Below are 27,480 nucleotides of genomic sequence, written 5' to 3'. Positions count from 1 at the left end.
TCTGCTATACATACACAGAACACACCACAATAGATGGCTAATCAATTTTTCATGGTAGATCCATACTGCAATGTCGGCATAACGCAGGAAAAAACAATTAGACTTTTAATCTAATTCATATGCACGCAATCGTGTTAGCAAAAATAGCTGTCTGAATTTAACCAAGGCACTTATTAATTCTCCTGTTTTTCCTTCTTCTTTTCTCACTAAACCAGGCCAGTTATTCATGAGCAAGTTCAGGTAGGCACCATTAATCTTTAGATGACACCACGAGCATACCTTGATGCATGTATGGGTATATTCAATACATATTTAATCAAGACTATGGTCCAGTGACGTTTTCACATAACACTGGTGCCTGAGATAAGAGGGTGACATGTACAAATTGGTGCTGTTTGAGACTCCGACCATCTTGGTCCAGCTGTTACTCAAGGCATAGTGGAATCGGTATTCATATTAATGACACCACATTTCGTTTTAATTTGTTAAAACATGATATAGAGATTGGCCATTGCTATTTTTGCAGTATATATGCTTTTTTTGTTTCTGTTTCTTTACATGTCATTGACTGGGACCCACTGGTATCGTTTTCTGTAATATTATTTGTATTTTATTGGTTAATTGATTTCATTGATGATTTAGTCACTTGTTTATCCTGTCCTGTTGCCCCTGGTGTATTGTGCATGGCAACATGTATTGTATGGCTAACTCTAAATGTTGAACATCACATGGTTGTACTTACCTATATGTGATTTATGTTTGTTTGCAAAATGATGGATATGTAATTTCAGTAACAGCCTAGAGGAAGACCCAAGATCGAAACACATGTCGGCTGTTTTGAAGTGCATAATTAAATAATCCAAATTTATATGAACAGAAATCGGTGCAGTTGTGGTTATGTGTCCTATTGTTCGTTCTGCATTGGAGAGGACCTTTAAAACTTCACACAGTCCACAGAGTGGCATGGGCCTGCGTAGAGGTGCAGTCTGCGCTGTCTGGGATGACGTGATGTTAGGCCGTTGTGACATTCTACCTCCTCCGGTAAGCTTTTTTGACTGCTGAATCCAAGCCGTTGGAGTGGTTGTTGCTTCCTTCATCTTTTATATGTACGACATGCGGAGTGTTTCCCACAAAATGCCCCAGCTTCCTGGGTATAAGCCTATTACGGATGGGGGAATTATTGGCAGCTGCCAATCTTCCACTCCGTCCCTCTCCGGTCAACTTGGAAACTACGTGCATGGCTAATTCCCATTGTGGGGCTGTATCGTCAGTTGTGCTGCCTGCCGATGTTAGACTTTCTCAACTGCAATCTGAGGCCACCTTCATTAAAGTCCCTATGAACCATCTACTTTCCTTCTAAAGGGACTGCGTTTTCACAAGTGGTTCATAGGGGTGCTCCGGCTTGATCTGGCGGAATGTAACTTGTCTGCAAATAAAGAGCTCAATTAACTTAGTCTAGTTGACGCACCGCCTGAGATTGGCCAAAGATATGCACCCAACTTTGATTCTACTCTATCGGATCTTCCTCTCCTTTTGTGCCTTTGTGACTTCATCCTCTCGCTCCACCTATGCCGCAGAACGAGCGTGATGCCTCTGTGGTGCACTCCCTGACTGAGATAAACCAGTTACTCTTCATTTTAGTCTCTCTCTGAGAGTCTTAAAACGGAAGCGAACTCTGTCCTTCTTGAATCTGTATTATTTGATTTCGATATAAAGTCTTCTTATATACTGAATTTAAAAAACAAATAAACTGAATAAGCAAGCCTCTAGTCATTTCATAAAACGTTTGTTTTGCCAACCGTCGGTGAAGGCCAACTTACTTAAATCTGTGGGTAAAGATGTACCTGTTTCTCTATCCAATGATCCTACTGGTAACATTTTCTCTGCCCCCTTGGAAGATATTCCTGTGACTGTGCCCCTATCGAAAGTTAAACTCTCTGCAGCCATGATTCCCACTGTGCAACCAACTGATCCTTCGGCACTTGTGAGTGCAACTTTACCATTCCTCATTTACAATCTCAGCCTTCTTCTGGGTCCATCTCTGTAACTTCTCTGTCGGCTGTCCAGTCCTTTGCTGAGGGCAGTTCTTCGCATTTCACTTCTGCCTTGGAGTCATGTTCATTGGCTATTTTACTGCAGCATTCAGTGACTTTTAATCCTGTGCCTACTTTGTCTCCTCATTCAAGGTGTTTGGAGGGTAGGAGTCGTTTATGTAATTCAGCCCCCAATAACTGCTCTCCCAAATGTTTAAAACAGCTTCTTAACGTATGTCATCAGGGTGGCTTGGCCGATAGTGGTGCTCTTACATTTATTAGCTGGAAATGTGAGTAAAGATGTAGGCTGTTGAGATCGATGCCCCCTTGGCCGGGCGGCCCTGGCTGAGTCTTCCTTATGACACAGATAGGCTTGTTAACCAGAAAGCAACAAAGTTGAACCCCACTAAAAGATCTTATTTGAAAGTGTTTTTCCTGAGAATAGACCTGTGATCCTTAATCGTTCTAATATTCTTTGTCTTCTCTTGGGGGTGCCCGGTGTGAGACAGGCATGGTATCAAGAGAGACACAGACTCAAAGCTAACAGTTTTCAAAACCTTTATTTAATAAGGTTCTGCGGTTGGTGTATATCCTGACTGGCCCTAGCTCTAAAGGGATTGTTCCCTTAGCTGATGTTTCTAAGGGCCATCGATGCCTGAGAGTCCAAAACCAAAATCCGTCTGCGTCTAAGCCCATGCTTGGCCTCACTCTTTGACAAAATGTGATAGGAAGTCTTCTTGAAGAAAAATAATGATTAAAAAAAAAAGGAAATATAAACCACAGCTGGTTTCAGTAGTCTTACCAATAGGGGTAGTTCTGCCAGTTCAAATAGTTCAACTCACATGGGTTGCCCTTGGAACTCTCCACTCATGAGCTCATGCAGTAAGTCAATGTAGTTTACAATGTCTCTGGGTCTCTTGGGGTTCCCTTCCCCAAGCTTCGATCTTTCCATTTCCAAGCAAAAAGAGACAGTTCCTGTTAGGCCTCTCAGGGTTCCCTTCCCCAAGTCTAGGCCCCTCTTTACGAAGTTCAAAACAAAATATAACACAATTCTTCTTGGGCTTCTCGGGGTTCCCTTACCCAAGCTTATGCCTCTCTGTTTTAAACACAAGTTCAGCTTATCAGGATGTACCCTTTCCTCATATACAGTTTCTTTCACATACTATTCTTTTGTGGGGTATATGGCATTTGATATGATATGGTAGAATCAAATGCCAGGCTCTTTGCTCCTCCTAAGCGCAACCACTTTTTCACCCCTCTCTTTATTTCTTGTACTTGTTTTCCTGTTTGACCTTTTATCTTCAGGTGCTTCCTGCACCCCTTTTATCTCTGTTTTTCTTTTTGTTTTGCACACTTTCACATTCTTTCACTCCTGTGTACTGGTTTTTTCCTTTTGGGTCGTTCACACCCTTTTCTCACTTATATATCTCTTTAAATATCTTTACTCTAGATTTTGCTTTATTTCTGAGCTGCCAGTGTGTTTAAATGTCTTTACTCTGGACGTTGCCTTATTTCTGTGCCACTAGTGCGCTTTCTCCATCCTTCTTTCTTTCTTTCTTTCTTTCTATGCCTTCACTCTCATGCTTTCCGCTCTGTGCAAATTTATGAAATCTTGTCGTTCTCCCTTTTCTGCTCCAGCCAACCACTCGATCCCGAGTTCCTCTCTCACTTGTTTGAAACTCATTGGTTTAGCATTGCGCTGGCGTGCGTTTTTTCCCGGATGTATTGGGTTGAGGTCACGGTCTCACCACTTGCTTCTCAGACACCTTTGGGACCGTCACACGTCAGAAGGGAACAAGTTGTTCGATGAACACCGCCAGCAGGATACAGGCTGCCTCGCTCCGGGTCCCTGGAGACACGGCTCCCTAGCCATGCTGGAGCCCCTCCTGAACACTGGGCCAGCGTCTCCATATGCTGTTCTCCTCTGGATTTTTCAGGCTTCTTTTCCTGCAGCTTCTCTGGTCCATTTAGCATCCCCAGCTTGCTCTTTCACCCGTGCAGAAGCACACCGTTTTATAATCCTCAGTGGAGTCAGGTGGAATGATTATAGTATAGTGCCTGACTCTGTTAGTGGGACATTTCAGTGGTAGTTGGTTGTAGTATTTCCCCTGTATCTTAATGGTTTCTGTATAGGTAATCCTCATTGCTCCTGATCGCCTCTTCCTCATCCCATTACTTCTTGGAAATGGGGAGGGGCAGATGGGGTGTACTTGGAAATACCCCATTAAGGGTGAGGAAGAGTGGGTAGCGGTACAATTATGAAAGGGGGAATACCATGTCTCGCCCTTGAGTATTCTCCTTCCAATCCTCTGTGACCCTCCATTGCTTGTCCACCCACAGGGTCGGGATCCAAACGCGATGGCCCTTCCCTGGCCACCTGAATGGTAGATCCCGGGGGAGTAGGTCAGAGAATACTGTCAGGTTTCTCACACTGTTTTGACTGGCATTTCCACTTGGGACCTCCAGAGAGTCGATTTTATTGATCTATATAGGACTGACAGGTCTATTGTGTATTTTAACTCGAAACTTGTTTTCGAGATTGTACTGCAGGAACGTGAATCCGTCTGTGCACTTGGCTTTGATCTCTCACACTAGGTCAAGGATAAAGATCTTTTCGGGGGGAGAAACAGAATCCATTGGGGGAGGAAATTTAGGCCCTTAAGCAAAGAACGAAGGTCTCTGAGGAGACAAGTGACTGGTCTTGGTAGTTTGATGCGATGCACCGTAAATAGAAATGTTTCTCCGTCTATTCCTCCCTTGATGGGTCAACCTCTTTCTAGTTTGTCTTGGAATACCAGGGGACATCCCCCAACTATTTTCAAATCCTTTGGTAGGCACTCAGCTTTATAATCACTTGATTGTATCCCTTTAATAGACTTGGCTCTTAGATCCGCCTGTCTTTGATGGTTTTGTAGTGATCTTTCAAGCCGCTTGGCGAGGTGACATGGGTCGCCCATATGGTGGTCTTGTAACCTTCATATAATCTGGAGTGGATATGTCGGTGGTGAAGTATTGGAGTACTTACTTTGACATTCTACTAATTCACTTATGCCTAACTGGAAATATACTCCTAGATCTGCTGATCATAAATGTGTATTGACATGAGTGCATTGGTTGATTTCTTGAATTATCTTGTTGAATGTATTAACAATTTGCGTGGAAAGTATGAATCTGGCCATATTGTACTACTGGGTAACTTGAATTCTGATTGCATCAATCCTGGCTTCAATAGGGAAAGTGTGGGTTGTGATGGTGTGTGTGCCACTAAACAACGTAATGGTTGCTCGTGGCTGGATAATCTGGAAGGCCTTGGGCTCTATCCTTTGAATGGATCAGTCCCTGGTGATGTACCAAATTGTTTAACGTGATCGAATGGGAGGGCACATTCAACCCTTGATTTCATCTTTGTGGAGGGATGGTTGCACGAGAATTGTTTTGGGTTGGATATTGTCATCTGCCCTTTTATTGACCAATCTATGCTGCAGGCCCGATTCACTATTGGTCTGGTGCACGACAATGTAATTTATCAGGTTCTAATTGAGTTGCATACTAATCCGTAGGCCAATAGAATCACATGCAATGCAGCCCTGGCGACTACTCTTTAGTGCATGTTTTGAACTCTACTTTCCTTGAGTGGAAACATAACATCTTTATGGCTTCTAACTTTGTGACCTTTGTGAGGGATTTAATCACTTCTTGTATCCGACCTAGACACCAAGAGGTCACTGTTAGACATCCACATGTATATAATGCAGAAGTGGCACTCAAAATAACGTGTAATGCAAAATTCAGTAAGACACATTGGGAAACAGTTTGATCTTTCCCCGACTAGTAAAAACTGGCTGATCAAAGGATTACCTCAGATTTACAGGAATTGGCTCCATATGAACAAGGACAAAAGGAGCCAAGTGGATTGAGAAACCATGCTGGATCTTTTACGTAATAAAAATGCTCCGGCTTTCTGGTGGATGATGAATAATATGGATGTGCCCCAATCAATAAATCAACTGAATGCAGTAGCAGAGAATGATTGGGTGAACCATTTTCAGACTTTATACTCTTTTCCCGAGGCTGCTTCGTGCTTTGATCTCACAGTTTGGGGCTTCGCCGATACATTGAGTCTTTTGCTTTTTGATTATGAGAATGTCTTGGCTGCGATCTTACAAACTAGCACATCATGTGCTCCAAGGCCCAATGGCCTCTCTAACTTTCTGTTTAAACAAGATCCAATTGCATGGTCGATAACTCTGTCCATCCTGTTCAAAGATATGGTACTTTCTGGCTACTTTCCAGCCTTCTGGTCCACAATTTACATAGTCCCAATTAAAAGGGGTCTTAGATTCTGCCCTGGGAACTACAGGCATATAGCCTTAATAGATGCGGACAGTAAGGTGTTTGCTTCAATCCTACTGTTCCACCTTGAGTTGTGGGCCATTCAGGCAGGGAAATTGGATAAATGGTATATCGGGTTCTGGCGAAACATGGGTACATCACTTAGCAGCCTAACTGCGAGGAGTACTGAACAACTGACATGGGATGGTAATTATGAATCTGTACACTTTCGACGGCGTTGACCGTAATTTATTATGGTCTAAACTTAGCTCCTGGGGGATTCCTTTGGGCCTCCTAAGGTTGTTCATTGGTTTGTACACCTATTCAAAATTCCAGGTAAGGTTAAACCAGTCTGGGTCCTTATTCCGTTAAATCAAGACCTCTTGCCGCATCAGGCAGGGAGGCATGCTTGCACCCTGCCTGTTAAATCTATAAATTGCGGATCTGGGTGAGTACTTAAAACCAGCTGCTTTCATCACCCCTAGATTCTGCCATTTAAGATTGCTGTGGTTATTATATGCTGCTGATGTGCTCATTTTACATTGCACTCTGCTAGGCCTACAGCATTTGATAAACGCCTTTACAGTCTTTGTAGATAAACATTCACTTTTGATTAATCCTGTGAAAACAAAGACCTAAGTGTAGGAAAAAGGGATGTCTGTGATAAAATCAAATCCGATTTTATCACGGGTGAACTAAGCGAGACTGACATTTTTCACATAATGAAAATGTGTGTGCCCTTATCCACGCCACCCGCCACCCCTTTTCCCCTTATAATTACCCCTAAGTACCTGCGCTTACCTGCATTCGCCTCTGTGTCGGGCTTCTCCCTGCAACGTCAGTTCCATCTCCCATTTATGGGTGGGAAGTCGTCGCAGGGTACCTTACTCTCTATTTTTTGTAATCTTTAGTGTCCCCACGCTTTCCATATAATGAATGGAAAGCAGGGGACACCCCCGTAATCACATAATGTCGAAGAAGGGGAGCCGAGGGACACCCCTGCAACCCCTGCTCCCCTTATTCGACATTTTCGTTTTTCGTATATTTTTCCCATGCCGATTTCGGCATTTTCTCCAATTTGGCTTTTTTTTACGATGCTTTCTACGACTTAAGGAAAAGGTGTGCGTTCCGCTGGTACATAGGAGCTGACTCTGTTGTGCGAGTTAAGTCACTAATTTACTTGGGGTTCTTACTTCTCTCTATACCTCATTTAACAAAATTAAAGGAGAGGCTAAAGAATCGTGCTCTTGCCCTTGCCAACCAATTGGGGCAAATTGATTCTCGTTATGGTGGGTTTTCCTTGTGGCCTTGTATTGGGTATTTCGAAGGGAAAATTATTCCTAAAATTCTTTTTGGTATCAATGTTTACTCCTTGGCCACTTTGGACAACCTACCATTTCTTGAAGCAATGATTTGGAGAAGAGTATTGCAGTTACCTAATTCTACTCCTGTTTATTTGATCAGATAAAAACTGGGTATTGTTTCTTTCAGTGCGCGTGCATGGTGGAAAATTGTCTCTGCTCTAAGAAAGATCCTAGTTGCCTCGGAAGGCTTGTTGTGTAAGAACTTGAGGATCATTTTGGAGAATTTCTGTTCTTCACTTGGAGAGGTCTCTACATTTCCTGGTGATCTCCTAGATGAGATGGGTAGCACTCTAAAAGACCTTATAGACAATCCATCAAAGGTGAATAAATTACTGTATGCCTGTGATTGGATTACGACCACTGAGATGATGCACTCATATTCTTCAGTCATCTACACGGAGACCACAAGAAACTGGGGACCCTAATTCCTTTTTTAGCTATCTATCTTGCCAAGTCTGTCAGGCACATTTCTGTTAGTTTTAGATGGAATATGCTTTTGACTAAACAAGTACTTGTTAGATTTGGTATGTTGAATATCGACCAAGCTGATTGTTGCTTCTGTAAGGACGAATCACAGTGTGAAACTCTTAAACATCTGATAGTGGTCTGTCCTGCAGTCCAGTTTGAGGAGGAATCGCCTAAAAAAAAAATAATAATAATTCTGGACAGTTTAGTCTGTGCGATAATGATCAAGTTTGGGCCACTTGTTTGGCTGGACACACCACGTCTACAGTGCTTGTTTTTGAAATCATTGAAATTGGATGTCTTAGGATAGAAATGTTTCTCTTCAATTATTAACTTAATTAATTTGTTTGCAAGACTGTCAATCTTAAAGGCATGGTCTAGTAAAAAATGTTATTGTCCCTACGGGTCGGCCATGTTTTTTTAAGCCTAAGTGGCTCGATTTTAGAAAACTTTCCTATGGACCTTATCCGAGTTTTCGTCCATTAAACGCACGCGAAAACAAGCACCAGGGAGCCGCCATTTGAACAATGGCCCCTTGGCGTGGTCTACCTTTTGAAGTGTACATGCAGTTTGGCACCTTGGCCTTTCGCACCCCTGACAGCCCCCCATGCCAGCGCGCATCCACCGGCGCGAACCGCCTTTATATCAATATACAGTATATCGCCTTTATATCAATGATAGTATATCGTTGCTTATCAATAACAAATGCCACATACCAGAGATTCTTGTGAGCACCGACCCACACTTCAACCGGTGTATTATAGTGGTCAAGACTGTATAATCCAATGGTAAATGTTAGTATAGATATATGTGTGACTTTTATAGAGACATAACCTACTGAAAGACTTTGAACAAGTGTGTTTTAGTGCATGCATTATCGAGAATGTGTTATGTTAGCTTAGATAGATAGTGACCACCCTGCTTCACAGCAACCAGACCTTCACCCATTCGGAGCACAGATGTCTGACGTCCATCCTTGAATGGAGACACACTTGATTCATTTAAAAAATCGAGACAACCGTTGTTAAAATATATGTGGTGTTTTATTTTGTATCTTATTTTCATGACACAAAAATACAAGACTTTAAAGATTATACAGGTCAGGTTGCAGAACAGCGAGAGAAAATCCCCTGTACTGACCGCTGTCACTCGGGAACGTTTCTCTAATGGCACGAACGGCACAGGCGGGTATCACTCTTCGAACGAGGTGTCCAAGCCTCCCGTGAAGCCACCATGTAAAGGAACGATAGGCCACCAGCCTGTACCACCTGTGAAAAGGAATGAAACAAACTGTTTTTAAATGACCAAGATAAGTTTAATAAACGTTTGTTGTCAATGACAATTCTTGTAACTAATGGCATTTTACACTGACAAATGCTATCTAGACAATGCACACTATTCAACGACTTACATGCGTTACAATGATATGTAGATGTAATTTTGGATATAGTAGAAGACCATGAAATAGGAGTGGCATGACAAGCAGAGTATACTTACTCGTTACTCGGATTACGAGGACAAACAGTTGCTCGAAGTTCGTGCATAAGCACCATCATTATTCTCAACACGGCCCGTGTGAGACAGGCTGCCCTGAAGTCTGGCAGCTCGGTGATGCATTGCGGTCGTGGCTCGCCTTCCCAAATGTAGGCCAGGCATCCCGAGTTTTCTCGGCAGCAGCAGTTCTCGTCCTCAGTTGGCATTAGCTCGCACCGATTGCATGTGCACCAGGTGGAGACGCCATCCATGCGACTAGGCCCAGGCTCTTCATCTGTTGATTCGTCTTGCCAACTGCCGTCCGAATCCCCATCGTTTTCGCGTGCTTCCCTTTCCAGTAGTTCCTCCTCTGTATACTCGGGCTCGTACATGTAGGGCATTATTGTAGCCATTGTGTGTTAAACAAACTAAAATAATTTATAGCGGTGGTACTGGTATCTGTTCGCACGGGCTACAAGCGGCGAAGGTAGCTGACCAGAGCACTGAAAAGAGTCACAGAATACTCAAAGTAACACAGAGAGAGGAATGGAATCGAAAATCGGCTGCTGTGTGTTGTGAAACGGTCTGTTTATACTTATTGAGGAGAGAGGCGTCCTGCCATTTCCATGGCGACACGTCATTAGCTGAAGCGCAGCGAATGTTGACATGAGACGTGCTTTGGCGTTGGGAAATGGGCGGTACGAGTCTGCTGATGACAGGCTCAGGGGCGGGGGAATTGATTTAGTGCCGCAAAAGCAGGTCAGCCAGGGCGATCGGGGAAAAGATAGGATTATCAGAAAATGGCGGCTCCCTGGTGCTTGTTTTCGCGTGCGTTTAATGGACGAAAACTCGGATAAGGTCCATAGGAAAGTTTTCTAAAATCGAGCCACTTAGGCTTAAAAAAACATGGCCGACCCGTGGGGACAATAAAAATTTTTACTAGACCATGCCTTTAAGCTTAGATGTGTCCATTGTATGCAAGACCTATTTTATGCTTATGTTTATATTTTTTCAGTTTTTTAAAAAGAAAATTCAATTTTTACTTGTTATAGTTATAGTAACTATGTTTGTTAAAGTTTAGGTTTTCTTAGCCAACAACAATAAAAAAGGGATGGCTTTTTCTTGGGCCTCTTTTCAACGGGTCTCATTGACTGGCGTTTGCTGAACTGTTATGTGAGCTAGCCTTGTGAACTGTATTGTGTTCTACTCTTCTTCGTCCCAGTCCTGCTTCCACACCCACCCCCGCAGGAGAGTTGGGCCTGGTCACCAGCTTAGATGTAAATGGTGTTCATGTAAGCAGAACGCCCTTTACCCATCCATATATATATTTTACTTTTACTAGGACAAGGTGTTTGCCTGTCAGGGAGGTGGATCGACCTCAATTTGGGTAATGAAGATTACAATTAAGTAATCCAGCCTTCTTCTTGGAAGGGGCTACATAGGCAAAGAAACAGGTAGGCATGGCAGGATGTAACCGCACCCAGCAGCCACAGTAAAAGTGTGTGTTGTAAGGGTGTCCAAGAAGGATGGAGTGGTTTTGGTTGGACTTTTATTTTGAAAATGAAAAGGATCCTTACTATCCCTAACCTCTAAGGGGGGTTTCCCTGCCTCAAAAATAATAATACAAGGGTCTGTCAAAGTAAATTCCACCGTCCTGTGTCAAGACCTACTTTTGTCCCTCACACTACAACTACAAAGGTAACTAACAGAAAGTTTGTTCTTTAAGGAGAATGGCTCCCTTCTCCTGCTTCTTGGATGGGGTTCAACAAAAATGTTCCTTCAAAACAAATATACCCGTCGGAATGACTCCCTTCCCTGAGTTTGCAGGTTTCAGACCGTCTTTACACAATGTTCTCTCCAGGAGAATGGATCCCTTCTGGTGTGGCTCTGTACAATTTCCAATAGAACCAGGTGGAATGACTTCCTTCCCCTGGTATGGCTTGGTACAATTCACAAGACCAGGGGGAATGACTCCCTTCCCCTGGCTTCTTCACCTCAACTCTCAGTTCAGGACCAAGCTAATGACTCACTTCTCTTGGTCTGTTTCAGCACAGTTCAACACAAGGCCAGAGGGAATACCTCCCTTCCACTGGTGTCTCTACCATACCTTCTGTTTTGGTACCAGGAGAATGACTCCCTTCTCCTGGTATAGCTTAACACGGTTCCTTCTCACTGCTTCCAGCTTGATAGTCACTTTCTCTGTGACTTGTTTTCAACAATGTCCCAAATCTTGTTAGGATCCCAGATCCTTCTCTTGTAACGAGTGGACGTATTTCTGCCACTATAATGATGAAGTATGCATTGATTTGCTTCTATTGGGGTCCCAGACCCTTCTTGTACTGCCCACTGGTTTTCTCTTGGGTCCCAGACCCTTCCCTGGTGGCACTGTTATGATGGACAGGGTCCAAGACCCTTCAATGGTGGCCAGTGGACTTCCCTTTCCCACTGTTATGATGGACAGTGTCCCAGAACCTGCCCTGGAGACGTGGGCTTCCTTTACCCACTGCTATGATGGACAGGGTTCCAGACCGTTTCCTGGTGGCAAGTAGGCTCATCTCTGCCACTGTCTGGAGGGTGACTTCCTCCCGTATTTGCTCGATGCTGGTTCGGGTCCCAGACCCTCATCTTGCTTGTGGTCCCAAACCCTCGTCTCTCGCCCTCTTGTTCTAGACCCACTTGGTTCACTCGCCTGACAAGTACTGCCACTTACTTGTATCATTATTTTATACCCATACCCGTTTCCGCGTTGCACCCGTTACCTTCACTGGCTCTGGGATGCTCTGCCCATTCTTCAAGGGGTCGTGCTTCATTTGAGAGCGTTGCATGGATTTTCTGTGTCTCTGCTGCTCTTGCTCCGGTGTCTCGTTCCCGTTTCCTTGGCCGACGGTGTAGGCGCTGTTGCAGGACCGCACAGTCCACCTTTCCGAGGTCGCGTCACTGCTTCACAGCCTCAGTCATGTTCTTGACCCGCTCCACAACACTGGGTCAAAGATTCCTGACACCTGTTTGCCGTTTCCAGCAGATGATGGCCTTCAGCTTCTCCAGAGCATTCTCTTTGTCTCCTTTGCTTTTCCCGGGCTGGGCTGTCTACCCTGCTGCTCTCCTCCCCCTTGTCCAATCCTTCTTCTGATTTTATGTTAGTGAAGTGAACACTCCCCTGTGGAGCACTAGAATAGTTCTTCCAGTTCCCGGGGCCACTCTTCATGACTCCTAAGGGCCACCTCTTCCCAGTACTTGCATTGGGAGTAATGTTTATGGCTCGGATGATCTTCTTTGTCTCGGTGAAACTGACATAATGTTACAATAGCACATGGATATATCAGTCAGAGGGGTGTGTGTGAAAGGGTAATAGAGATTTCGGGCAGGTTTGGGTGTTGTGTCGCCTATCACCCACGTGGTCATCCTTATCCCCAGTTGAGAAGCCCCTCACCTTGAGGTCCTGCATTAAATAACCCTGAGGGGGAATATTGGGTAGCAGCCTAACCTCCCTAGCTTCATGGAAGGGGTTCCCCGCTGGGGAGAAGTGACGAGTATGTGAATCGTCAGTGTGCAGATGTTAGTGGAACTGCGTTATGGCACCTTTAGCAAATGTCACAGAAATACAGATGTCTTGGCTTGCATAAGTCACTGTTACCACCGCCAAGAAGCAAATGTGCATTTAAAAATACAATTGTGGAATGCACTGAGAATGTGAGACTGACGGAGCTGACAATGTTTCCTTTTTGCAAATGCGTGGCTTGTTCAAATACAGGAAAGGTAGCCAGGGAGTTATGATGACGCAACTGCAGCTCAGGAAAGCCAGGTGTAGTGGGTGGCAGGCAAACCAAACCGCACATAATGATGGTGATGGCAGTAGAACGGTGTGATGGGGAGATTGCAGTTAAATGTTAGTGTAGAAAAGGTGTGAATGCATGTGGGGCAGTGGAAGGGGGCGGAGGCGCGTCATCAATTGTATCTCGACAGTAGCACAGATGACAATGGGGGGCACAAGCAGATATGTCATATCTGTGTTCGCGTGGAATTCTGCAAAAAAGATGTCTTGGGGGGGGGTGTTCTGATCACGATTGGTATAGGGATGCGGTCAGTGCTTTAAGTGGGCCGGGGCCTACCGGGGCCGGGCCCCGGCAGTCTCCAGAAAGTGGGGCTGAGCCGGGGCCCAGCCGGGGCCCCCGTCCCACAAAACATTGGCGGGATGCATTATCCCGCAGCGGCTGCAGCCGCGACGGGAGATGCGCCCGTCATTATGTCGGCCAAGCTGACAGAAGTGCCAGCCAGCCACAGCGGACGCAGAGGCTGGTGGCACTTCTGTCAGTTAGTGTAACTCCCTCTGATGACCCCTCATCAGGGTCATCAGAGGAAGTTACTGTCCCTTTGTTTTCCCTCCCCAGGTCACTGACCCCCACGGGCTCCGTGATCTAATATGCAGATTAAATCACGGAGCCCGCGGGTTCGCAGAGGGTGAAAGGTGCCTCGGGCTCAGTGATCTATCTGCTCATAGCAGATAGATCACAGAGCCCGAGGTGCCTTTCTCCGTCGGCAAAGCTTTATAAAAGATGCCTTGAACTGTGTACGTTTCAAGCCATCTTTTATAAAGGTAGAAATATTTCTATGTTTATAAAGGACGGCTTGAAACGTGCACAATTCAAGGCATCTTTTATAAAGCTTTGTCGACGGACAAAGCCACCTTGCGGTTTGTTTTGTCCGTCAACAACGCTTTATAAAAGATGCCTTGAATTGTTTACGTGTCAAGCCATCTTTTAGAAACATAGAAACATGTTACAAATATCTATGTTTATAAAAGGTGGCTTGAAAAGTACACAAACCATAGTAAGGTAAGCACACAAGTGTGCGTAATTTACTATGGTTTGTGCACTTTTCAAGCCACCTTTTATAAACATAGAAATATGTAACATTGCTATGTTTATAAAATATGGCTTGAAAAGTACACACACCATAGTAGTACGCATACAAACATATAAATGCTCACATACATTTATATATTTGTTTGCGCACCTTACTATGATTTGTGGACTTTTAGGCCACGCCCACAATGAAAGCCACGCCCCCAAACGAGGCCCCCCCCCCTCAATTTCTTACCCCACTTAAAGCACTGGATGTGGTGTGCAGGTAACGTTGAGGTGGGAGTTATTTGCGGTGTAGTAGGGCGTGTGCAAGGGCCAAGGAGTACGGAGGCAAGAGAGAGACTTCAGGGACGGGGAGGATGAGTTTTCGTAAGAAACTGCGCAGGAGAAAGGGTTGTATTTTTCGCCTAAGGGGGTGAACGTTGCGCTGCCTGCCTTCATACAAGCATCAGCCTGCATTCAGACACGGCACGCTTGAATTGGAGCAACGTGGGATTGGGGAGTAGCTGCTTTGTCGATGGCTACCGGTAAGAATCCCCAACCCCACTGTCTGTCCTTGCGCCTGGGATGAACTGCTGAGAGGAGGCACAGGTTTTATTGATTCGTTCATGACCCGGAGTGAAATAGATGAAACGTGGGCAGTCTCAGCAAGTGCCCGCTGATCTCTGTTTTGGCTGACTTTTTAAATCAACCAATCAGAGCAGAGACATGCTCTTGGTTATATATGAAAGGTGACATGGCCGAATTTTAATTGAGGCAGCATGCATTGGTGCACCCGGGTATTTGTCCAGACACTAGAAGGCGAACGATTCTACGAGGAAGTTCAGAATGGTGAAGTAGGTGTGAAATGTGTGTATACCATGAAGTAAGTTGTCAGTTCACTTGTGCGCCAAACATCAATTCAAACGTAACCCACCTGACCACTTTCACACTTGGCACCCCTTTCCCCAGCCTGGGGTGTCTTGTAATGATGCTAGGGTTACGGGTTTCCTGTTTAATTCCCCCATTAGACACACAGGAATTGCCCATCTGCTACTTACCACAGGGTTGTGAAAAGTAAAGTCCAGGATTGGTAAATTGCTGTTCGGAGGGGACATGTGGTCATTTGGCTGCCCTGAAGCTAAGCGTGGTCATTGTAAGGTGTAGCTACCAGTAGCCCCCAGCATAAGACTATGGAGATCCCCCCCCTAGGGTTCAGAATGTGCAGGGCTCTGTGTCGCTGGAGTCTCACAGTGCTGAATCTGATTGAGATCAGTTTGTCACTTTAGCCAATGGGGTAATTTATGATGTATTTAAAATGACAATATTGTTGCCCACGTGTTCTAGATTGTCTGCAGCCTGACCACTTGTGGTCTAGGAACGTCAAGCGATTGTTCGCAACCCATCTATGACATATTGAGCTTATCCACCTCAAAGCCCTAATTTTCAAAGAATTGCATTTGATGGTCTCTGATACTACCGGAGCAAATTGTTTCTGCGCTCCCATCTGCAAATTGCGTATGCATGGTGATCCACAAAGAATCACTTGTGCATCGCTAGTAATTTGCACATGTCACACTTTAAAACCCTTCCAAAATGTACCGTATTCTCACAAAACAAGCATTGGTAATGCCAATAGTTTTGGTATTTGCTGCTGTTCTTTGCATTTTTAATTTATAGGCAACAGGGTACACAAAGATTTAAAGAAGGGTGCGATAAGGGGAGCAATTGTGCAATGGAATGAGAAGCGGAATTGAGCAACAGAGGAAGCCATTGATACAGGGTGCAGATGATGAACAAGAGGAACTATGAGCGAGAAAAGGTGAGGGAAAAAGTGAGTGTGAGGGGAAGGAGAGAAAAAGTAAGGGCTGAGAGCAAAAGTTGAGAGTTAGAGAAGGGGGAATAAGTGGATATGTTCAAGAGTGCCAGAGAGAGAATGATAGCGTGTGTGGGGAGGGAGGGAGGGAGAGCGAGAGAGACTGTGCATGCGGGGAGAGAGAGAGAGAGCGACAGCATGAATGGGCAAAGAGAGCGCGACAGCTCTTGCAGGGAGAGAGAGTGACAGCGCGCGCAGAGAGAGAGATATCGTGCATGGGGGACACAATTTAAGGTGGGTGTGGAGGGGGAGAAAAGGCGAGGGACCCGGTGGACAGTGGCAACGCCCTCAACCTCTGGTGGCTATTTTGGGTGAGACAGAATTTGAAGGCAAAGGTGGAGTGGAGCAGCGGGGAAAAGCACCTCTCGCAGCAGGAAAAGGGACGATGATCATTGGACAAGGTTGTGCTGCGGTGCATGTGGAAGGGTATTGGTGAACCCTAATCTAATAGAGTGAGAGAGGGGTGTTGGATTTTACTACCAGGAACCTCTCAGTAGCAGCGAAGCATAGGAATAAAGAGAAAGGCCCATCTTGGGGGTATTGAATTGCAGTTGGGTCAAGAAGGATATCCTCAAGCCTCTTTCAAGATGTCTAGTAACAAGTCTAAAGAACCTAAGGAAGGGGCCCCTGCTCCTCAAGTCGCAAACAAGCAGCAAAATGGGGTGCTTCAGAAGCTCTGGCGGAGGGAAGGGGAGATGGTGTTGGGTGAAGAACAGACTCTCCAAGAGCAATAGGGTTCCAGAGAGTCACCAATGTGGACACCGGACAGGCAGTAACTAAAGAAGTGTTCAAGCAGTGCTTTAAAGAGTTCAGCGATCAGATGACAGAGACGTTACAGTCCCAGTGACTCTGATTAGAACGGAGCTGGGTCACTCCTTACAGGAATCTGAAAGGGGATATTATTGAATTGGGGGAGGGACTTGATTCAACGGAAAATGCTATTCAAGAGCTGGCTGAGGACACACACAAGATAGATACTTTAGTGACCAATTGGCAATAGCTACTCAAAACCTAGAGATTCAGTCTGAAGATCTAGAGAATCGCTCGAGGAGATCTTACATCAGGGTGAAAGAAGATACAATGCAGCAGGTTTTTGCTGATTTGCTGCAGCTGGAGGCAGGGGGGAGGGGGCCCTAGACGTATTTATCAGGTGGGCCCCAGAAGAGCCTAACCAGGTGCCAGACCCTGCAATGTAGTTACGGCTCTCCAACAAATGGACAAGTCCCATCAAACAGGAGTTTCTGTTCTTTCACGTTTAATTGTATCCAATGTCAGCCAATTCCAGTTCTGATAAGACCTTCATTTTCTTGGCTCAGCCAACTCATTAGTTGAAATATATTCTGTTTAATTCAATTGCTTTTGTAACTGCGACACTGAATTGAGGCCTTCCTCGTTGTTCAGGACTGGTTTATACATAGTGGAAACATTCATTCTTTATTTAATCCATATGTATCTATGAGGTATATATTTATATATTGGTGCTTGCCGCGGTTTAACTATTTAAAAGCATTTGGCTAGCTTCATGATTGCCTTGCTGCTTGCGTTTCATTGCATCTGTTCACATTTAAACTAAGTATCTTCATCATGTTTGTGACATAAGTTTCTTTATCTTGATCCCAAGATTTTACTTATCCTTGTTACTTCTTTGTTCCTTGTAAATCGTCTGCCTCTCTGGTCTGATTATCTTTCTATCTGGTGTTGATTCAACTTTGTATGGCGTCACCATTCATCCTGGTCATTCAGTTTCTTTGCTTCATCAGGAATCTTGTTCAAATGGCCATCATATTGTCTTGGATGTAGGTACAGTTTCCTCAATGGGTACTTCACCTCCCATATTCTCTTAGGTATAGGTATTCTTATGGGTACTGCACAGAGCCCTCTCTCTTTTATTTGCTGGTTTACCTGCTCAGTATACGTCACATATTTTGGTTCATGCGTTTCAGGTAATGTAGGTGGGCCTGTGGAGTGGGGGTACTTGGCTCCTCCTCTACAGTGGGCTATGAGCAGGCTACATCTTCAGGAGGGATGTGAACGAATACTGTAGCAACCCGGTTCTAGTACAATGGTTTGAAAATTAAAAGAATGATCAATCAAGGTTTTATACAAATATAGGAACTTTAATCAACCTATAATTGTACACAAACTAATTAAAGCACTACAAATCCACTGCTGTAAAAGAAACACAGAGAATGCAGAACATTTTGTGACTGGGCACTCTACATTGACAAACCGGGCTTTTCAGGCAAGGATTTCTCCAATTGCCAATGTTAACGGATATGTTTTTGTGAAACCGGTAGGGAATGGTGGTTTGGTAAGTCACTGTAGCCCCAATAGTGCACTAGGGTTACAGTGCCTCTTCACAGTACCTTTTAAGTCTTTTCTTTGGTGCTAGACAGTATCAGGCTGGGCTCCTAGATGCTTTTTGCATTGGTGGAGCCGATGGAGACATTTGAGTTAATGCGACCCCACTGGCAGCCAACGTGGAGTCAGTTTGAAGGTGCAAGCACCCCTGGAGTTGAACCTCTATTCAAGATGGTAGAGAAATGCCTTCCAATGATTCTGAATGGTGGTCAAGTCAGTGGTGAGATGATGGCTCTGCTGGGTCAAGTTGCCATGCAAGACTGACTAGTTTGATGGCTTCCAGTAGGTTTAATCTGCGCTCTAGTCAGTTGCTCTCACTATTTGAAGCCCGAGATTGGGGCGAGACTAATTGGTCCACTTGAGTGGGTCAAACCGGCATGTGGTTGACTTGAAGTGCAACAAGCAGGTCAGTTTAAAGTTGTGTAGAGTGCCAAAGGCAGGGCCACCGGTCCTGTGATAGCTCAAAGTGTGTATATAGAGCTTGGTCACACTGGCTCGCAGATGTCTGAAAGTGATGAAACAGGGTCCAAACTTAGGGGTTGCTGGAATGCCCAATCCAAGCCCTCCAGGACAAGGCAAGTCCTTCCGTTCTGTGCTTCTACTACTGGAGGTTGTCCAGAATAGTGCACCCGTGTGTCTAATACTTGCGCTGTCACTCTGATGGGTTGTGTACTCTTGGGTGTGAAGAGCTGCTACTCTTTCTCTAAAAACATCATACCTGTTAATGATGAACCTATCAATAAACAAAACCTTTTTCAGAGATCTACCAATTGTGCTGCTTCAAAACAAAATAAATATATTTCCACTTCAATACAATATTATCAAATTCAAAGGGTTAACTTTTCAAAATATTTGTTTCCAAACTTTTTTTTCAATAAGCAACAGATTGATATCTTCTTAGTTCATTTATTGAAATTGAACCATATTATGAATTCTTTAAGATCGCTTGACTCATTTATGCAATTTACACCATATTATCAATCCAATCTATAGGCTTTAACTCAATTTGCACCACATTGTTAATCCCATTCATAGGCTAACGCGTGTTTCGCACATTGACAAAATACATTATTATGTCTCCTGTGCATCTTCAGAGCCCAAATGCCAATTATAAATATATCTTGATGAATTATATGTTGCATCATACACGCAAATCATAGCCATGAAATAATAATTTGAAAAAAGAAAAAAAATGTAATACATTTGTAATTTTTTTTTTTTTTGTAAACTTTATTTTTAATAGAGTCACATTGGAGCAGGGCCCAAAGCAGACAACACATCGGTATTGCAGGCATTATTTAGACACTTATTTACACATTTGCGATAAGCATATCAAGTTACGGTGATGACAGATGTGTAGTATCTTCCTCGGGTAGCATGTTACATAAATAGTCAGAATAGGGTCCAAATGCCCTTAGGATGACAGGTTGAGGGCACGGTTAGCACAAATTGTTCCTGACATTCATTTACCATTGATAGATCTTTTAGAAATTCTTCCCTTTTGGGTGCTCTAGCGGACTTCCAACATTTCAAAATACACCTTTTAGCTATAACACATGCAATGTTAAAGAACCGTCTCGTGGTCTCGGCCACATTCCCAATGTCGTCTTTTAAAGGAGAGGGGGATGCAGGGATCATCGTAATGTCTTCCAGAATTTCTGCAACCTCTCGCCAGAAAGCTGCCACTAATGGACATGCCCATTACATGTGATATGCGCCTGCATTTGGCACATTGCACTTTAGGCATTTCCCGGTGCAACCTTCCACAAATTTGGGCAATTTTGCAGGGGTAAAGTGGAGTTGGTTGAGTACCTTGAATTGGATTAGTCCTAGTCCTGAGTTCATAGACACAGTTCTATTGAGTTGACAACATCGGAGCCAGAGGGTCTCACCCAATTCAATACCCAGGTCGTGTTCTTAGGTTTCCTTGATGGTGTTACATGAGTCTGAATGTGACTGGACCAGGTTGTACAGCATTGAGACCCCTTTATTTTGTCATCCAATTGATGTTATGGCCCTTGTACACTCGTGCGTAGGGGGCTCCAGAGGCAATGTCGGCCATTTGGAGGCAAATGCAGCCTTCATGCGGTGAAACTGAAAGCGTCTAAGGTGCCCATCTCCCACCGCCTCAACAAAATCCCTCAATTCACAGTATGTACCCCCTGGGAACATATCCTGCATCTTAAATTGCTTGTTTGAGTCCCATGATTTCTGCAATGCCTTGTCAAATGTGGGTGAAATGTTGGGGAAATTATAACGGGATTTCCGGGTCATATGGGGTTGTCAACCCAATCCTCTTATATATTTCGAAACATGCATGTGTAGTGGTGCTTACCGGGTCAAATTCTCAAGTATTCTTGTGTTTGGGGTCAGATATGACCGACCTCTTATCAACAGGGGAGGCAGCATATTTCTCTAGAGGGATGTGTGTGGCTGTGTCAGTGGGTTCAAACCAGTGTTTTGCGTACTGCGGTTGGGACACCAAATAATACAAATCAAAGTCAGGAGCTGAAATGCCGCCCTTCGAGAACAGCTCTGCTAGTTTGGACCACTTCAGCCTGGCCGTCTTTCCGCCCCATACAAAGGAGGTAACTAATGTCTGAAGCTTCGCAAAGAAAGTTCTTCCAGGCCAGATCGGAATGTTGCCAAAGTAATACAACAATTTGGGAAGGATCACCATTTTAAGAAGGGCTACTCGCCCATATAACAAGATAGGGAGTTTGGACCATAGTTGCAATTTTGTAGACAGATTCTGTAACAGTTCCCCATAATTTTCGGAATATAATGTATTTTTATCCCCAGATACCATTACTCCTAGATAGTGGACATGTGCAGGGGACCACTTAAACCCGGTCATGCCAGATAGATCTCTGGTGTTGGGTGTCAATGGGAACAATTCTGATTTCGAGACATTCATTTTATAACCAGAATACTCAGAAAACATATGGATGTCCGCCATAATGGGTTCTACATTTTCTCCCGGATTCCGGATGTATAACAGGGTATCGTCAGCATAGAGAGAGATTATCTGCAGGGATCCTGTCATTCTGAGCCCTCTGTGTGCATGGTTTCTGCACACAAATTCCGCCATGGGTTCTATAGTGAGTGCAAACAGTATCCGGGAGAAGGGACATCCTTGCCGGGTGCCCTAATTTAATAGAAAGGGAGGTGACATGGTGTGGTTTGTTAGAACTCTCGCCCCCGGGTTTGTGTAAAGCAATCAGACACATTTGACAAAGTATTGACCTAGACCGAACCTCTCCAGTACCAAGAATAGGTAGGACCAGGAGACAGAGTCAAAGGCTTTTTCTGCATCTAGTGCCGCAATAGCAGCTGTTGCCTTTGGGTTTATTTGTGCCATTACTCCTAAAAGTAGTCGTAGATTTAGAGCTGTGGGCCTTGTGGGGATAAAGCCTGCTTGGTCGGGGTGAACTGAACGGTAGGAGTCTGGTTGCCAGGAATTTAGCAAAAGTTTATGCATCCGTGTTGATTAGGGAGAGGGGCCTGCAAGAAGCCGGGGGTTCTGCCGGAGATTAGCGCTTTTATTGCATTGACAATTTCCTCTAGTGTAATGGGAATATCTAGTGCCATGCGTGTATCGGGGGTTAGGGTTGGGAGGTCGAGCTCATGTAGATATTTGGCTGTCTCTTCCCTAGATTTAATGCCATGGTTGGAATAGAGGGTTCTATAAGAATTCGGCGAACGTGGCATTAATGTCTAGGTCTCAGCTAAGTATCATCCCTGTTGGCGTTTGGACATTGGTGATGGCGCTTTAAGTATATTAGCTAATTGTTTACCAGCTTTATTACTTTCCCAGTATCTCCGGGCCAGGGCCGGGGGTGGTCATACACAGGATCTCCCGATATGCAATTTTGTTGAATTCGTTCAGTGTTGCATGTATGTCTGAGAGGGACTCTCTACTGTGTATAGTGCTGTTTTCGATTTCAAGCAGTTCCAGCTTCGCTTCTACTATGCTCAGTTCCTTCCTAACAGATTTTAACAGTCCAGTGGATTTTGCCATGATGGCTCCCCGTACCCACACTTTGAAAGTCTCCCATAGTGTTGTGCGATTATCAACCGACCCCTCATTTATTTCGAAGAATTCTTCTATTTCAATGTGGAGTGACGCGCATGTGTGGGGGTCCCTGAGTATGGTGGGGAGCATCCTCCAACATTTGGTGTGTGGTGCTGCGTCTCGTAAGGTAAGAACAAGTGACATTGAGAGTGATCTGAGAGGGTGCAGGGGTGCATCTCGCAGTTAGACACTGCGTCTGAGAGGGTTGAATTTATGAGCCAGTAGTCAATGCATGACTCCGAGTCGTGCACGGAGGAGTAGTAGGTAAACCGTTTCACCTGTGGGTGTAATTCTCGCCATATGGGAAATATAGATGTTTGTTGCATTATCTGTTTTAGGAAAAGTGCAGCTCTTGTAGGGTTCCGAGGGGTAGTCGAAGATCGGTCTAGGGATACGTCAAGGATTGTATTGAAGTCCCCCCTGCCCCCATATTACTAGCGCATCGTCAGCTATGACCAGCATATCTTGTATAGCGCTGTAAAATTCAGGATCATCGATAAACGGTCCATAGGTATTGACTATTACAATTTGTCGACCCGCCACCTCCTCCCAGACCAACGCGTTTGTACCCTAGGTCTCTACCTTGTTAGTGAGTTATCGGAAGCCCAGTTTTGAGTGAATCAACGTGAGCACTCCCCTGGATTGTGCAGAGTATTCCGTGTTATACCGAAGTGGCATACAGCGTGAAAGAAAGCTAGTGCAAACTTGTTCAAGAGCATGTGTATCCTGTAAGAGAAGGATCTGGCGGTTATGCCTAGCCACATATGCAGCCGTTTTCCGGGCCTTGGTAGGGTTATTAAGCCCCCGTACATTCCAGGAGAGCAGTTGGATCATCAATCCTCCATCATCCTGCATCATAAATGTCTATTAACCTAGGTCTGTACGCTGTGTATCGATGCGTTCTCGCCCAATCGGCGGTACCCGATGTAACATGACCCTCTGATTTTAACCGTTTAACATCCCCAACAGTTCTTGGGAAGGCGTCAAAAGTGACCCTTTCCCATTCCCCACCCCCACCCGCACCATCAACCCCAACATGATGATGAACCGTTCTCATTAACTTGTGGAACTTTCCGGAGGTGCATGTGTTGCAGCCCATGGCCGGTGAAGCCGAACCCGTCTCATCCGGCCACTACCAATAAACATAGGTTGGTGCCGCCTAGACACCCATATCACCTATAGCAAACTTTTGAAAAATGATATTTTGGTACAGACATTCAGTCGTCAGGGCTTCTCCTTTCTATGACCGGTTGTAGGAGATCATTTTGGTCTGGAACTCTCTCTTGTGGTGGAAGTGGAACCGTGGCTTCTATGTAATCCATGACCGCAGTTGGATGTTCAAAGACATGCGCACGGCCACCATGCTGTATGCGCATTTTCACCAGAAGTATCAATGCATATGGGAGCTTTGTCAATCTGAGTTGTTTCTTGACTGGGTCATACGACCTCCTTTGCGCTTGCACTCCTGCGGCGAAGTCGGGGTATATATGAATGGTGTCACTGCTATGATGGAGTGGTCCCATCTCCCTTGCCAGACGACGAGCTGTGTCTCTGTCCCTGTAGTTGAGTAGTTTGGCGATGATGGTGCGGGGAGGAGCCCCTTGTTTAGGCATAGGGGCCAATATGCGATGTGCTCTCTCTACCAGGAAGTGTTCTGAAAAGGAGTCGGCTCCAAACAGGGATTTCAATAGTGTCTCGATCTGGGTCTCCATGGTGCCTTTACAGAAGGATTCGGCTATTCCCACAATACGGATGTTGTTGCGGCGAGATCTGGATTCTAAATCCTCGCATTTGCCACGTAATTTGGTCATTTCGTCCTTCAAAGAAGTAATATCTCTTGTATTTTGGCCAATCGAGTCTTCGTTGGTACTGATCCTTCTGTGATCCTTGCACTTTCCCATGTCTACTCGAGCCTTGAGTTAACCAATGGTGGCAACCATGTCGTCTAATTTGACGTTAACTTACATAGAACCATTCTGTACAGTGGTGAGGCGGTGCTCGAATCTCGTATTCTCTGAAGTTGTGGGGGGGGGGTCGGATAATAGGGTAGGCGCATTGACCGGGGTCTGGGTGCTTGTGAAGGAATCCATTGGTCCAGTTCTCTTCTTCTTGGAGTTAGTTCCCTTTCGCATTGCCCAGAGAGTAGTTATAGGCAGCTAGCAGCCACCTGCTTGGCCAGTATCGACAGGCCGACGGTACAGGCTTATGTCCATGCATATGATCCTGTGCAGTTCCGGGAAGTTTGGGTTGAACTATATGCCGGGATACTCTGCTTGAGCTTTGATGTACGTGGCCTTTGAGTCCACAGGGTCAGAGCATGTGTGTGGCTGATTCAGAGTTCACAGTATATCCTTCGTGTATAGGTTGTTTCTCACTCAGGTTTGTACAAAGCGTTCAAATACGTATGGTTTTATTGGCCCTGTAGTTTGCCATGCAGTTCGCAGTATCAGGGGTTCTCTTCTCTCCTAGAATGGACTGTGCCCTCTCACGTATTGTCGCACCCCTAGTTTCAAATGGAAAAACGACAGTCAGCTGCGGGTGTTAGTAATTGGCACCCGGGATGAGGCTGCCTCCTTTGTAGTGCTCACTGCGGAACGGAAGTGTTGGGGGTTCCTGAAGTTAACTCGCTGGCGTTTCATACGTTTATGTTGCAAACATTTCAGACTGGCGGCAGCCCATGGGGGGAGGTTATTTGTGGGCGCTAGCAGTCTTTGCGGTAGCCAGTTACCTCAAGATTAGGCAGATTTTTCAGATGGGACTGTGAGGATAGGGCCCCGGTGTGCAAACGGCCCAGATGTACTACATTTGAACATCCAGGCCCTCTCCGGAGTCGCGTGCGAGGATGGGGTTGCCCTGCAGCTACAGCAGACTGCGCTACTCCGGGCCCCGCCGACGCCACCCCCGCACCTGGGTGATGGGGTGCAGGATCAGGCAATACAATGTATGGGCGTTGGGTAGGTGGATCAGGGTTCAGTGTGCACTTATCTTGTTAGGCGGTGAGGTCGCGGTGAGCAGTGTCTGGTCACATGGGTCTCGTTGTGTGTTCCGTCTATCGGGCACATCGCCTGCTCCTCCAGTCGTCCCCCTATCCTCGCCGGGGTTGTGAATCTCCCCCCATCTCACCTGAGATTGCTTCTTGCAGGGATCCGCGGGAAGATTCTTCTTGCGGGCGGTTCGGGTTTTGTACAGGCCGGCACAAGTCTCTTCCAACTCCAGCGTGTGTTCAGCGATCCACAATACTCACGGGTTCAGGACGTCCAGGAAGGAAGAAGCGGTCAGAAGGATACGTGGATTCCAGGAACACAGTGGAAAGGAGAGGGTGGAAGGAGTGGGAATAAGGGTCCAGAAACTTGGATAACGGAAGGGTTCGCCAAGCTGCGAAGTACACGTCTAGCCACTACCTGTTGATAGCATTGAGACGCGCAGGGGCGTGTCATATTTATGGGACGTACTACGTCCGCCATGAAGGCTGGTGCAAGGCGTGTCACGGGATACGGCCATGTTGGGAGAAACAATTAATGCAAGCCCCGCCGTGATAAGGATCAGGAAGTCCAGAAGGGGTGTGTTCTGTGGGTTATGACAGCATGCCTCCTCCGAAAACCTGTTCCACCAGGTTTTCCCGGGTGTATGAGATGATATCTTTGGAGCAATCGAGGGGGGTTCTGGTTAAAAAGTGGTTCCCAGGTTCTTTCACTAGGAGGATATCCTTTCCACTCAACCAGGTATTGAAGTTGACCCCGTTTATACTTGGAATCGCATATGCTGAATACTTCATATTCCAGTTGGTCGTCCACAACCATTCTAGGCAAAGTGCAGCATCTGCTACCCACGGATGTGGCCAGGGTGAGGGCCATCAAGTCCCTCCTGGGGATGATGTCCTCTTGCATCTACCTGGTGCGCCTCTGCAGACTACGGATGCGCCCTCTTCAAGAATTTCTCGACGCCCGTTGGATGCAGGCGACGGGCACCTTCGAAGACAGGGTCCCCCTCAACGAGGTGTTCCGGCGGGCGATTCTGTGGTGGGGCGTTCGAGCGCACCTCACGGCGGGCAAGGACTTTCAGACGCCGGCGTACCAGGAGACGGTGACGACGGACGCCTCCCTGGAAGGCTGGGGCGCCCACACCGGAGATCTCCACGCAAGAGGCCTCTGGCTCCCGGAGGAGAGGCTCCTGCACATCAACGTCCTGGAACTCCGAGCCGTGTTCTGGGCTCTCAAATCGTTCCTCCCGTCGCTCAAGGGCAAGGTGGTGCGGATCTTCACGGCCAACACCACGACAATGTTTTACATACAGAAGCAGGGAGGCACCAGATCCCCAGCCCTATCCAAGGAGGCACAGGATCTGTGGCACTGGGCGGTCGCCCAGGGGATATTCCTGGTTCCCTTCCACCTGGCAGGAGAAAGAAACACCATCGCCGACTCGCTCAGCAGGGAGCTGCGTGCGTGTCACGAGTGGGAACTGCGCCAGGATCAGGTGGATCAACTCTTCCGACGATGGGGCAAACCTCAAATCGACCTGTTCGCAACAGCGACGAACTCGAAGTGCAAGAGGTTCGCCAGCAGGTTTCCCCAGCCGAGAAGCATGGGCGATGCGTTCTTGTTCCCCTGGGATGGCCTATACCTGTATGCGTTCCCTCCGTTGCCGTTGCTGTTTTGACTCA

General features: G+C 45.8%; 1 protein-coding gene across 4 annotated transcripts in view; it reads left to right on the top strand.

The window, feature by feature from the left end:
- The window catches only part of PAK6 (p21 (RAC1) activated kinase 6), a 939,585-nt gene that overhangs the window by 248,601 nt on the left and 663,504 nt on the right, over nt 1–27,480 (top strand). The window contains exon 1 of one of the 4 annotated variants that reach the window (XM_069637523.1): nt 14,969–15,056. The exons of the other annotated variants lie outside the window; for them this stretch is intronic. The gene's annotated coding sequence lies outside the window, so the exon portion shown is untranslated. Of the gene's footprint in view, nt 1–14,968; nt 15,057–27,480 lie in introns of those variants that run through there. 4 annotated transcript variants of the gene reach the window in all.

This window comes from Ambystoma mexicanum, chromosome 14 (genome assembly GCF_040938575.1).
Source record: "Ambystoma mexicanum isolate Mex_15411 chromosome 14, UKY_AmexF1_1, whole genome shotgun sequence".
Lineage (NCBI taxonomy): Eukaryota > Metazoa > Chordata > Amphibia > Caudata > Ambystomatidae > Ambystoma > Ambystoma mexicanum.
This window is presented reverse-complemented; position numbering and strand designations above follow the sequence as displayed.